This window comes from Thermobia domestica, chromosome 7 (assembly GCF_964235325.1).
Source record: "Thermobia domestica chromosome 7, izTheDome1.hap1.1, whole genome shotgun sequence".
Lineage (NCBI taxonomy): Eukaryota > Metazoa > Arthropoda > Insecta > Zygentoma > Lepismatidae > Thermobia > Thermobia domestica.
Genome location: NC_137460.1, coordinates 30,448,657 through 30,461,794, shown reverse-complemented (window position 1 = coordinate 30,461,794; position 13,138 = coordinate 30,448,657).

Below are 13,138 nucleotides of genomic sequence, written 5' to 3'. Positions count from 1 at the left end.
GAATTGGTGAAATCAGAAAGTGGGAGAAAACGGCAGAGCTGGATTAACCCATCTGGAAGCCCGGGGCTTGAAAAAATATGTGGCCGTTGTTGATTTCACTTAATACATTTTTGTGAAAGTACAGTAGAAAAGTTAAATGAATATGTTTCATATTTGTGGTCATATTTTGTTTTGATGATGATGATTGTATCTTCATTATTTTTTTTAGATAGCCAGTTGAGATTTTAATGAGAGAGGAGGCCCGGGGTTATAGCCCTCTTAAGCCTCCCCTTAATCCGGCCCTGGAAAACGGAAACACTCAAGGAAATCCACGGACAGAATGTTGTCCACCACAAACATACTTGGCCCGTGATCGAACCAGGGACCCTGCAAACCAGAGGTAAGCGCTTTACCATGCCCCTATTTTACATCTGAGGCACCATGCCCACTATTTTATAAAAAGTATAGCTAAAGTTGATTGAAGGTCGTACCCAAGAAAGGTATTGTGGATCAAGACAATGTCTCCGATTCTGGGGGCCCGGGACCCCAAATGTTTATGTTGGCCCCATGTATTTTTATGAATATGAATTTTTATATGTATTTTTTATTTTCACATGTATTGTTACATGTATTTTTTGTTATGAATATGCAATATTTGTTATAATTTAAATTTCTCTTAAAATTCTCGTATATACCTTTTTAGACCCTTGTCTGCAACCACACATCTGTATGGGCCCCTCCCAAAGTTAGAGAAATTGGCGCCCTTGGATCTAGGTGAAGTATTTTTAAAATATGAAAGCAAGTAACAACATAATCATCAGTTCTTCAAGGTAATTCTTAATTAATAGCAAACCTATAATTGCCTATTCACGCCTAATATGATACATTCGAGATTTTAAACCCAACTCTAAACTATTTGTTACAGCTGCCTGGTAGACATATGGTTAGCTCGTACGTCTTCGGTGTGGGATTCTTGGGCTTAATTCCCGGTTGGAGCTCATGTGGTTCAGATTCCATATTAAGCTGTAGGTCTACGTCTCATATAGCATCGGTGCTGAAAGAGACGCTAAACTCCAAACCATCCAACTAAACTATTCTTACACGTTCAATAAAATATTACTGAAAAATAATAATTAATCTATACAGATATGTACACAAAAGTAACGCATGTCTTGAAACGACGAAAGTTGAGCATTTAAACCTCCGCTCTTGATTAAATTATCTGTACGTCACTGCATTGAACTAACGATAATGGTATTAGTGTTAAGGAACCCATAAACTCCCTTTCCTTCTGGATGTTGCAAGGATACAGTTTCAACACCATGTAACGCAAGCCTTTATAAATGTATTGGTGGTCAATTTATGAAATATTAATACTTTACAAGAATGGTGAGAAAAGATGCCCAAAATAACAGTCACGATAAATAAAACCCAGCAGATTTCCGTCTCCTCGTGTGCTTATTTTACCCCTCTAGAAGAGGCCTAAAAACAGAAGATTTCAAGGAAACTTAAAAAAAAAGAAAGAAAAAATATTTCACTATTCAATATTTTCTAAGTCAAATAATTACACATAAAATTAAAATATTATTTATTGTTCGATTTTTTCAATATGCCTATTTTGAAAAAAAAAATGTGAAGAATGAAGACAGAATTGATAACTACTTCTAAAAGGCTATGTCTACCATGCAACTGAGAGGGACAAACAGTATAAGAGGACACGACTTTTACGTTCTAAGCCATTCAAAACTAGCGTTATATTAGTATAGTGTTATATGGACATTACATCAGAATATATTGAATAAGAGTTTGTGTGTTACAGCAAATAGTTTTTTTTAATCCATTTTGCAATAAAAATCTATAGACCTGGTAACGCTGAACACCTGTGAAAAAGTAAAAACAAAAAGAAAGAAAGAAAAAAAATTGTGATAAGACTAGCAATCGAACTCCCCCTCTCCTCCAGTTGGGACAGTAGTTGCGATGGTCAGAATATTGCGGAAAAGTGACACGAGAGCGCGTAAGATTGCTTGTTTCCAGACATGCGCAGTACGTGCATTATTTGCTTCTCTGTTGTGCAGTATCGGTCTATTCTTTACTACTGTTTTGGTCCCATCCATATCAATCCGACTCCATTCATATCAATCCACTCGTCTGCTGTTTGGTTCCACCAACCGAATCCACGGACTCAATCCGTTAACTTCCTGAGTGAATCTGCCCAAATGAATCCGATTCCTTTCAGAGATTCAATCCTTTCATTCCTCTGAAGGATTCGTTCTTTCGGAACGAATCCTTCCGGAATTACCCATCACTAGTGATCTGAATTCATTAGGTCATATCCGCTATAAGAACACATTGCACATTAGACTTTCTAAATGATTATAATACATGAGTTTTCACAGATGAAGTGGAGCGTTTCTTTGATTTGCTAAATTATCCTCTCGCTAGAGTAATAGATTTATTGAAACCTGCCCATTCCAGACATGGACAGAAGCAACTTCTCCACGTCACAGCGCATTCATCCCCGAAAATTATAGGCACGACGCAAGGAGATTGTCATGGTCTAGATGCTTTTGGTTCGATTCCCGGTTCGTTCATAATTTTCTTAGCTATATTAACCCACCATTGTTATGGTGGAAATGATTTTGGTTCAATACCCCGGGATATTAAAGTATAGATGCAACAATTAAGTTCGTTAAATTTAAAATGAAGTTAATTTTTGAGTGGACACGTTAAAGGAAATGAAAATTAGTATTAATAATAATAAGAATAGATTAACCCTCACCACCCACCCTTACCGTAGGTTAAGTAAAATTATTTTGCAGCTAAATAAATAAATGAGTGAAAATAAGTACTGATTAGAGCACAGAAAACGAATAAAGGCATACGAGTAGAGTTTAATAATTTATTTAATTTAGGAACGCCTGAAAAACGAAAACAAGTACAGATAAATAGTCAAAATACGAAAGGGGAGCCTGCAAGTACAAGGATTGAAGTAGAAATGGGACCTGTGTTTAATTTTCCTAGTAGCCCAGTAGTGAGATTATTTTCCAAAGATTATCCATCAATTATTCAGTTTGACGAAAATTTGTTACATAGTAACGACGTAAATCAGAGTAAAGACAGGAATTCAGATAGTTTAGATAATAGTAGTAAAACAAATATGTCATCGAACGTGACTTTTTACGCGGATGTAAATAAACTTCCTAAATTTGATTTGAAGAATGATGGTGACATAATATCATTTTTTGACGAGTTTGATGATGCATGCCAAATGGCAGGTGTCGCGGAAAATAAGAGAAAAGTGTTACTACCAAGCGTATTTAAAAGTGTAGGTAGATAGTGGATCATGTTGTTCTTAAAGAGAATAAATTTTGACGATATAACCTATAAAGAATTACAGGAGGAGATTGTTGAGGAGTTTACTCGGATAAACGTAAGCTTAGATATAGAGGAGATAATCCGGGAACGGTTACATCAGGAAAATGAGCCGATTATAAATTACGTATACGATATGCTCGTGATGTGCGAAAGATTAGATTCATAAATGATAGATATAAAGAAAATTGAGATTATAGTTAGTGGACTGCAGCCTTATTACATGGAGAAAGTAGGGACTGTAGCCTATTCGACTTTGGATAAGTTCGTAGAAGATTTACAAAAGATAGAGAGAAATAAGTGCAAAGTAGACAAGCGGTTGAAAAGAGAAACAGAAAAAGTAACAATTAAAGATTTAGTGAAAAAGATAAGAGAACAAATAGAAGAAGACGATAGTGGTACGGAGATAGATTGAGCGGTGTTTAGGAAAGATAGTAAGAATAAAGAAGAAGCGAAGATTAAACAGAAACCCCAAAGCCTAACAAAAATTGCACAATTAGAGAAAAAGACCAACTACAGTTAGCGTTATTAAGAAAAGTGCAGGATAGCGATAAACAGGAAAGTAAAGATGATAGCTCTGGAAGAAGTCAGAACTTTGAAAACAATAGAAGAAGTAGACAATCTAGAAATAATGGGAAAAATCAGTATCAAAATAATAATAATAATAGGACGTGAAACAATAATAACGATGGTAGGAGTCAGAATAATTTTAGAAGAAATGGTTGAAATAATAGAGGAAAAAATAATGGGTTTCAGAAGATGCGAGGCAACAGAGATGGTTACTGGCGAAACGATAGAGGTAGATCACAGCGAGGGTATTGGCAAGGATGAAATCGATGTCAACATACGTGTTGTCATGAACAAGTTCAACAAAGCCAAGGCCAACAGAGATATGTGCAAGCAGTACCGGCTCAGGTAAATGGTACTACATATTATCAACCCAGGGGTACTCAGAATTTAAACTACAGATACTGTAAATGGTCGAGGCACATTTACAGGGGAAAAGAAGAGTAGAATAAGAGAAGTGGTAGCCTCAGTACTCCAGGAGAATAATATGGTGTATTTACCTATAGAAGTAGAGAATAAGCAGGTGAAAGCGTTACTGGATAGCGGATCCCAGATCTCTATTATAAATGAGAAACTAATACCACCTAGTGCTAGAGTAATTCCCCAGAAACGAAAATAAGCGGTATTACGCAGAATGTCTTATTGATTAACAAATTAGCAATTATAAAATTTAAAATAGCTAATCAGACATTTCATCTGGATTTTAGAGTAATTAAGGATTTTCCATATCAGGTATTCATAAGAAATAAATCTAAAAGCACAGAATTGTCAGATTGATTATGGGAATAATAAGATAATAGTACAAAGATTTGGGAAACCTAGAATGGGACGTGATAACGATCAAGAACCAAGATTAGTGTCAGAAAATACTGCTATTGGAGTTAAGATGGGTTTGAGACCGAAATGGGTATTAAAACATAAGGTTAGATTGTTGCCAAGAAGTAGAACTACAATAGAAGTAAACATAGTTAATTCCTGGAATGGGGATGAGTTTTTGTTGGAACCAGATAGGAAATTGGAACAACAATATAATGTGCTGACACCGCGGGCGTTGTTATCAAAAGAAAATAATAAGTTAGAGGTAATAAATCCATCCAGTAAATCAATTATGTTAACACGGAATTTAAAAATTAGCGAAACAGAGTAATATATGAGCGAGAAGGAGTTGAGACAGGAAGGGTTGCCGAGGAAGAGGTTGGTAAGGTTTTTTACGCGAGAGAAAATTTTGATAAGTCGAGATTGAAATTTGGGGCAAAAACAAAATCTGAAATTAAAAATAGGATTGAGAAACTATGTTGCGACTACGCAGACGTGTTTTCGTAGCAGGAAAACGAATTAGGCAGAATAAAAGAAGTAGAACAAAAAATTGAATTAGAGTCAAACGTTCCGTTACGAAAACAACAATATCTCATCCCTACAGCTTTAAGAGAGAAAGTTAAAGACCAGATAAATATTTTATTGGAACAAAATATTAAAGAAGAGAGTAGTAGCTCGTATAATTAGCCGATGCTGTTCGTCAAGAAACCATCAGGTACTATTAGAACTTGTTTGGATTGTCGATACCTTAATAGTAAAGTTAAGTTCTATTCCGTGGCTTTACCACCTATACACCAAATTTTGACGTGTATTGGGAGTCATAAATACTTAAGCGTCCTCGATATAAAATCGGTGTACCACCAAGTTCCTATAACAAAAGAATCACGACAGTATACTGCGTTTAATATACCAGTGAAAGGAGCATGTTCCTACAAGATTCTACCTATGGGATATGTCCAATCCCCTGAGGTATATAGAAAAATCATGACTATGACACTCGCAAACGTTAGTCCGGAGGCGGTGTCATATTACGTGGACGATGTGTTCTTGTACATGAATAAGCAACAGAAAATTGTTAGAGTGTTAAGATCTATTTTTCACAGGTTGAGAAAATGTGGATTGAAATTGTCGGTAGAGAAATTCCCGTTCATGGAGCAAAAAGTTTTAGCATTGGGTCACGTTGTGAGTGACGCTGGTTACGAAATAAGTCCGAAAGTTATACAAGCCATTAAAGCCTGCAAGCCACCGAAGTCAGCAAAAGAATTAAAATCGTTTTTGGGACTAACTTATTATGTGACAACATTTTGCAAAAAATATGCGGAAATTTCGGCGGTATTCCAGCCTTTGCTGAGAAAGGGACATAAATTTGTTTGAAGAACATCAAAAAGTATTTTAGAGGTTAAAAGAGGCTTTGCTGAATGCACCACTGTTGGTACCATTCAGGGAGAATCTGGAAACTAGAGTATACACCGATGCATTTATGAAATCCATAGGAGCTGTCCTGATGCAGAAGCAGGAAAACAACAGGTGGACATCCATTGCATATTATAGTTACGGTGTTACTATACTGCGGTGTTACGGCCACATGAAAAAGAGAGACACATAGTTGAACTTGAAATTCTTGCCGTGCTGAGTGCTTTTAAGGCATTTAATTATTATCTGTATAAGAAGAAATTTCAGTTTTTCACAGACTGTCGATGCATTAAGTACCTTCACACAACACCGAAGTTATTACGGTATAGTCTTGCGATGGCGCAGTATCAATACAACCCAGTTAATTGTCCGGGAGAGAAGAACCCGAGCGATATTCTGTCAAGGAACACAGTTATCCAGCCAACGCCAGAGGAGGTGGATTTGGAAGCCTTACCGATAAACAAAAAGACCTGGAAGTTAATTTGACATTCGATGACCACGTAGATGTTGGAGAACTTCAAAGAAAGGAGTCGTTCTTTGGTCCTATAAAGAATGCAATCGAACATCCGGAGAATGTAGTGATAAAGGCCGAAAAACAGGCGCGGCCGTACGTGGTTAAGGAAGGAAGATTGTACAGGACTCAAAAGATGGCAAGTGGAATGAAATTCCTCTTATGCATTCCTTTGCATTGAGGGAGCAAATATTTTAAATCTGCACTGTTCTGTTTACGGTGGAGGACATTATTCCTACACGAAGTGTTATAAACGGGCGTTGAAATCGACATACTTTCCAAACATGAAAATTTTTTTCCAGGGGAAGGTCAGCCAGTGCGTTAGTTGCCAAATCTAGAAGAGGAAGACAGGATGAGCATCACTTGATGTGCAAACGTATCCAAGCTATATGACGTTCCAGTTTGTGACTTTGGACGAAATTGGGCTTTTTAAACGGTCTAAAAATCATAGGAATAGATACATCTTGGTTTTAGTCTATAATGACACTAGATACGTGATCGCTCGCGCAGTACCAGCTCTTACAGCAGAGATAATAGCAGCAGTAATATTTGAAAAGTTGATTACTAAACACGGAGTGCCAGGGGTTTTGAACCTTGATATACTGGCTGGAGATCGAAGTCGGATAATGGAAGAATTGTCGGAGAGATTTGGAAGCTACATGGATGAAGCTACATTTCGCTCATACGGATACACATTATGGTATTGGGCTCCTTAACGCGCCACTAGTTCGATTCAGCACGTGATCAAGCACTACATAGATAAGGAATTCACGAACTGAGATGAAATTCTACCATGCATCGTGTTTACGATGAACACCCAAGTACACGATGGAACAAAATATTCGCCATATTATTTACTGACAGTTCGTGAACCAAGAACGTTCCTTGAACAAGATCTTGACATACCCTGCGAGTATATAGAGAACGATGCGCGAATAAAGGCAGTAGAGGAAGCACGGAAAATAGCATACCAAAATTTACAGAAAAGATTCAAATCCCAGAAGAAACAGATTGAGAAGAGGTATTCCCAACCAAACTTTGACGCGGGTCAACAAGTATGGATCAAAGAGATGCTGCGAGCCTGTATCCCAGTACGTTTTGGAGGAAGGTTTAATATTAGAGGAGTTATTTTGGAAAGGATAAACAATAATTCGTACAAGGTAAAATATGAGACTGCGAAAGGTCAGAAGAAAGTTCACACTATTGACATCCGAAGAATCAAGTCGTTTGTAGAACGAAAGGAAGGAGGAAGTGACGATGAGCATGAGCAGAATTCGGATAGTGACGACTAGGAGAATGGAAAATAGAGGGTTATGTTTACGATATTTTGGTCGTTAAAAAGATATATATATATATATATATATATAAGTTTGGAATATCTAAAGCAGGATACTTGTAAGCAAAATGAGTTTATCGGTGCACTGCGAGTTGGACCTCATGAGAATAACCAAAGTCCTTCCGAAACCGCAGAAAGGTCGGTTTCCATCAATAAAATCTGAATCAGTAAACGTGTTTTGTTTACAGTAATTAGACAAAGTAGGATTATAGAGATTTTATTTAACCCTGCATCGGTCGGTTATATTGTGTAACGCGGTCGGTCGGTTGTGAGCATCGTGCTCACACGAACAATATATGCATTAACTTTATTATTATGATTGTAAAATAGTAATTTCTGTTGATGGTTTGCACAATGCAAAGTTTTCACGTTGTAATATTCAATTATTAAATGTTATTGAAAAATTAGAAACCTAAACTAACCTAACATATAAAAAGTGAATTATCTGTATTCATATTATCACAATTGTGTTCGCTATTTAACATTTTACAGGAAGTTATACAGGAATAAATTCTGTGAAAATCATTAGAAAAAGTTAAAGTAAATACAAAACACAACATCGTGCTAATTTTTAAAACTTCGATGCGTAATTAAAAGCTAAAGAAAGAGTCCTGAAATCAAAGGTCACAAGTTACTTGCAGCAAGCCACTGAGTAACATTTGAACACTTAAAACCATCGTATATTTGAAACAAAATTAAAAATCTTGTAAACTTTCACTGATACAGTAGACTTGAAAAAAATTTATAAGATTTATTCCAGAAAACCTCCTTATTCACTGCTGTAACACTACCATCTCACTCAAAAATCTTTTCTTTTGAGTTTTACGTCCCACGGTTATGCCGGTTAGGCTAAAGGAGACGGTGATTATGAGAAATGAATGAGATGGTGGAATGAAGAAAGTGGGAGGAAACGGGAGAACCCCGAGGAAACCCACGCACACGGTGTTTGTCCACCACAAAGTTCACTTGGCAGGAGCAGGGTTTGAACCCGGGACCCCATACACCAGAGGTGAACGCTCTACCATTGAGCCACCGCGGCCCCGCAAAAATCTTTTAGTCTTCCTCTGTGTCATCATCGCCATTGGTCTTCTGGCTTCAACACTTGTGACAGATTGTGATGACATGCTCTCCACAGATGGGCAGTTGAAAACTGGCGCATCTTGTCATCGTTTTCCGTTTTTTTCTCTTGGGACAAAACGCACACCTCACTCGTTCCCTGCTCTGGGTTGGCTCGGGGACAGTTTCTTCAGGTGGAAGCTGGATATATTTCCTAATACGAATCTTCACATCATTTCGAACACCTGACATGGAAAGTCTCCTGATCATGTGATTTCTTGTTAGATCCATAGCCAAATCCTTCAGGAAATTTCTGCGCGTAATTTTCTGGTTGGAGTTGCACAAAAGTATAATTTGGCCATTAATGGCTCCAATGTCCAGTAGTGTGAAAAAAATTCTGAGAGGCCAACGGCAACAGACTCTGGCAACACTATAGGTGGACTTCATTTGATCTACAACATCTACTCCTCCTTCGTGAGATTGTAAAATGTTATGACAGACGGTTTAAACAAGTCACCAGTTGTACCATCAATCTCATCTGAGTCGTGCATGCTTGAAATACAGATGGTGATCAGAAAAATGGAAACACCTGTAGTTGGCAACACGTCAGATGTATGGGTTGGCAGTGCTGTCGTGGCGCCCGCACCACCGGACCGCTGCTGGTGGTGTGTTAGGTTGGTCTCCATACTACGTTAGGCGCAGTGGAACAGCAGTGTCCAGTGGCTGCAGCAGACGGAGGTAGTGTAAAATGGGAGACCTCTCAGATTTTCAAAGAGGGCAAATTGTTGGTGCGCGGTTATGTGGAGTGAGTGTGACGGCAGTGGCTACTGTAATAGGTGTGTCGCGTGGGACAGTGTCGAAGGTGATGACGGCCTACACAACACACGGGAAAACCACATCGGGGAAACGGAACAGTGGGCGGAAGAAAATCATGAGTGACAGGTCACGCCGGGTATTAAAGCGCATTGTCACGCAGAACCGTCGTGCCACTGCGGAGCAAGTGACGGAGGAACTCAATCAGCACTTCTCCCACCCTGTTTCGACAATCACTGTCCACCGCGAATTACATGACGTGAACTTGCGGGGTCGTCTTGCACGGGCCAAACCGCTCATCAGAGACCATAACGATTTCGCACGCTGCAAATGGTACCGCGACCATGGAACTTGGACCGTTGAGGACTGGAAACGTGTGATGTGTTCGGATGAGTTATCCTTCACCCTATTTCCAACCACGGGCCGTTTATATGTGTGGAGAACGCCCAAAGAAGCTTATGATCCGCAGTGTCTCCGCCCAACTGTGAAACATGGCGGCGGCTCGGTGATGCTGTGGGCCGCAATATCTTGGTTTTCATTGGGTCCTGTGGTCAAACTTAGCGGACGAATCACTGCCAACGATTATGTCGCAATTTTAGGAGAACACTTGCATCCTATGGTCCGGATGTTGTTCCCGGACAATGACGCCATCTTCCAGGATGATAATGCACCCATTCACACAGCTGGCGTTGTTGCAGCGTGGTTTGAGGAACATCGGCATGAAGTTCAACACCTCCCCTAGCCCGCCCAATCCCCAGATCTCAACATAATTGAACATCTGTGGTCCGTCTTGGAAACACGACTCCGGCGACGATTTCCACCTCGATCCTCTCTCACAGAACTGGCCGATGCCCTGCACGAGAAATGGTGTAAAATTCCACTTGCTACCATTCGCGACCTCTATGTCTTCATCCCACGTCGCATCAAGGCTGTTCTGAAGGGAAGGCGAAAGGTGGCCGACACCATATTAATCTGGTAAGTTGCAATTTCATTCAGGTGTTTCCATTTTTCTGATCACCATCTGTAAGTATTACATTCCTATTCCTGTGTGGAACATAGGAAACGACCATACAGTCTTCTGAAAAGGCAAAGAGACTACTGTTAACAGGCCGTTGTTTTGTGTTGACAATTTCCGGTGGCAGCTCTTTCTTGTTTTTCCTCAGTGTTGCTACAACTGTCAAGTTTTCCTCACGAACCAACTGATTCACTAAAGGCACAGAAGAAAACCAATTGTCCATTGTAACCTTTCTCCCTGACCCACGGATCGGTTCCACAAGTCTCATGACAACAGCTGCAGGTCTGGTATCCAACACGAACGGCCCATCTGGTTGGTTACCGACGTACACTTCCATATTTGATGTGTAAAACATTCTGGCATCTACCATGGCAAACACTTTTATCCCATACTTGGCTGGATTTTTAGCCATGTATTGTCTGAATGGACATCTTCCGCGAAATGATTCTAACATTTCGTCATTAGTTACATATTCACTGACACTGTAACAGTCTTTACATCTTTGTACAAACTCATCAAATACTTTTCGAATAGGGGCCAATTTGTCCAAAGCTCTTCGTTCCTGTCTTGTTTTTGCATCATCGAACCGCATAGCTCTCAACAACAGCAAGAATCGTTTGTAGCTCATTACGAGACGAAAGTATTCTGGCGCTGTGCCATCTGTATTCCACAGATCTTCTACTATTTGATGAGAAGATCTTAGAACACCGGCCAAATACAGCAGTCATATGAGAGCGCAAATCTCATCCGTGTTTGTGTCAGCAACGTCGTTGTGCCTGGTGTAGCTGCTTCTCAGTTTGTGAAGACGGTCGTTTGTAAATTTTGCTATTTCTTCTAGTGTTTCATCCGTCAAAAATAACTTCCACGCTTCACGAACACTGTGAGCATTTTTCGCACCTTCATTCTTTACACCAGGAACGCGAAGAACAATATTTCTTCGTCTTCTACGTGTTGCTTGTCGTGGTGGGTGAGCATTCCACACATACAATTTGTCTTTGCCCAGATAATGAACACCAGAACTAGGTGAAATGTCACTACACTCATCGGCAGACTCTTCACTATGGCTGTCATGGTCTGTATTTATGTCCTCACCTGCGTCAGAATCAGCAGAATCCTCAAATTCTGACAGCATATTATTATCAATATCTGCGTCTTTCTCTTCTTCCATTAAGCATTGTCTTATCTGGGCAGCCTCAGAATCCATTTCGCCTCGAAATCACATCAACGCACTAACAGGATTTTTAAAAAGAAAAAAATTAAAAGGAAAAACACCAACGCAATCGGTCGATTGTTAGCGGCCCGCTCACATACAGAACACGTCTGTCACTTTGCCGACTCTGCTTCAAACTGGGTACGTGAGAGATTGATGAAAATTTTCCTGGCCACGCACAACATTCCAATCTGCAGTTAGGTGGCAGCATAGGTCAATAGACAAATTTACGTACATACAGAAACGATATAAAAACAAAATTGAGCACACTGCTAACAACCGACCATTCCCGGGTTAACTGGATTAAACTTTGGTGGCTTATCTCCATCATATGCTGTTCCCTCAGATAAATTCTTCTCACTAAAACCTAATTCAGTATTAATATATCCAAGGTTATTGAATTATAATTACTCCATATTTTAACTCTATTTTTTCTTTCTTTCTTCAGTAAACTTAACTCTGTCTCCTATCTTAGTTGAAATGATTGAATATATTCTTCTAATTCTTTTAAATTATATTGACTAGCATTATAATGAATATGATTTGCTTTGAGTTAGGTAGAATGATTCCAGTATAAGTGCCTAACTGACAAATTATAGGTTTTGCTGTTAACTTATTATTTTTTTCTGTAACGTTTGGTGTTAAGTAAATTGTCTAAAATCGTACAAGAGCTATTTATAAATTGTTTCCAAATGAATAGTGCAGAGACATGCTTAGTACAGATAACAATCATTTAAATTAAACACTTTCACTTGTTATATAATAAAATGAATAATTGGGATATTAAAGTAAGGTTTTTGTCAAGGTTCTCCCGTTTCTTCCTACTTTATTCATTCCACCATTCTATCTATTTCTCATCATCACCGTCTCCTTTACCGTAGCCAGGATAAAGGTGGGACGTAAAACTCAAATATTTCACTTCAAAGTAAAGTTAACAGAAAAAACAACGAACAGAAAGAAAAATGGCGTGTTATTAACTGATGATATAAGATGTTCAATAGTACGACCGAGTGGATGTGGTAAGACGATGTTAATGATTGATAAATTTTT